The sequence below is a fragment of the Dromaius novaehollandiae genome, chromosome 1, assembly GCF_036370855.1.
Source record: "Dromaius novaehollandiae isolate bDroNov1 chromosome 1, bDroNov1.hap1, whole genome shotgun sequence".
NCBI lineage: Eukaryota > Metazoa > Chordata > Aves > Casuariiformes > Dromaiidae > Dromaius > Dromaius novaehollandiae.
Window position 1 is genome coordinate 326,710 of NC_088098.1, and position 1,655 is coordinate 328,364.

The 1,655-nt window shown below is 64.3% G+C and overlaps 1 pseudogene; it reads right to left on the bottom strand.

Annotated features, from left to right (window-relative positions):
• Window positions 1–748: 748 nt before the first annotated feature.
• Window positions 749–1,655, bottom strand: LOC112989975 (olfactory receptor 5V1-like; annotated as a pseudogene).

The window sequence follows — 1,655 nt, forward strand, 5'->3', positions numbered from 1 at the left end:
CCCGGCAGAATTGGTGCCAAAGCCTGTGTGGAAGGAGCCTGGACTGACAGCGCCTGTGCTAAAGCCAGACTTTGCACTCTGAACCATTGCCTCTTGCCCCGTGCAGGGCCCAGCTCAGTGCTATGAGCAACATCAAGGCAGAGCTCAGGGTCTTGCTTGGGGTCGGGACATGGCTGGTGCCACGTGAAGCTGCCTTTTGCAGAGCAGCTGATGGTGTGTTGCAGTGCTCGTGTCCAAACAGCTCTTCCAGAGGTACCACCAACAGCAGTGTCTAAGTTACAGAAAAGGTGAACTTTAAAGATTGGGAATGTTCAAAATGTGTCTAAACACCCGTTCTGGAAGGGGGGGGGGGGGGGCAGAGGCCAAGGCAGACGGTGCTGCAGCCGGCTGCTCTCCTTCCCTGGCGAGGAGCTCCCTCCCTCTCTCTGCGCTGCTGCAGCTCTAGGGCTTGAGCTGCTCTGCCCCGGCAGTGGTGCTGCGGCAGCAAGTCCTGTGCCGAGCTCAGCATATGATACACGCAAAATGAAGAATGAGCCTAGGATTATACGCTTGTTAGCTTGATTTTTGCCATTCTGCCATCGGTGATGTGCCAAAGGCCGGATGAGTGATGGGGGTGTGCTGCCAGCGTCCCCTCCCCAAACAGGGGGCCCTGAACCCGCTTCTTCCTGCAAGGACTTCCCACAGCCGTGTGATCCTGAGTTGCTGCCGTGCCGGTGGAGCCAACACCTCGTCCCAGCCCTCGCGTTGCTCATGAGCCGCTGCCCAGGGAGCCCCGTCCCCCGCGTCCCCACAGCACCCTGCTCAGGGCACCCCGCACCTCCCGGTTGCGGAGGCTGTAGATGAGGGGGTTCAGCATGGGGATGACGACGCAGTACAGCACGGAGACCAGGGCGTCCGCCCCGGGCGAGCAGCCGGCGCTGGGGCGGTTGTAGTTCAGGGTGGCCGTGCCGAAATCGAGGGCGACCACCAGCAGGTGGGCGGCGCACGTGGAGAAGGCCTTGCGCCGTCGGCATCCTGAGGACGCAGAGGTAGGAGAGGACAACGAAGAGGAAGGGGCTGAGGCCCACGAAGACGCTGGCGGCGGGGAGCGCCACTTCGCCGGGGCGGGCGTTGCCGCACGCGACGCTCAGCAGCGGGGGGACGTCGCGGAAGATGTGCCGGAGCCGGGCGGCCCCGCAGAAGGACAGCGTGGAGGCCAGGAAGGTGTGCACGGCCGAGCCCAGCATGCCCCAGAGCCAGCAGCCCGCCGCCGCGTCTCATGGCCGGGCGTAGCGCAGGGGGTGGCAGACGGCGGCGTAGCGGTCGTAGGCCGTGAGAGCCAGGAGCGCGCACTCGGCCCCCGCGCACCCCGTCAGGAAGAACGCCTGAGCCAGGCAGCCGCGGTAGGAGATGGCTGCCCGCGGGCGCAGGGCGTTCGCCAGGATCTTGGGCACCGTCACCGACGAGTAGCAGATATCCAGGCAGGACAGGTGGCCGACGAAGAAGTACATGGGGCTGTGGAGACGGGGATCCAGGCAGATGAGAGCCAGGGTGGCGGAGTTCCCCAGCAGCGTGGCCAGGTAAATGGCCAGGAAGATGAGGAAGAGGAAGGGCTGCCCCTGGGAAAAGCCCAGAAGCACGAACTCTGTCACCTGAGTCTGGTTCTCCTCCTCCAT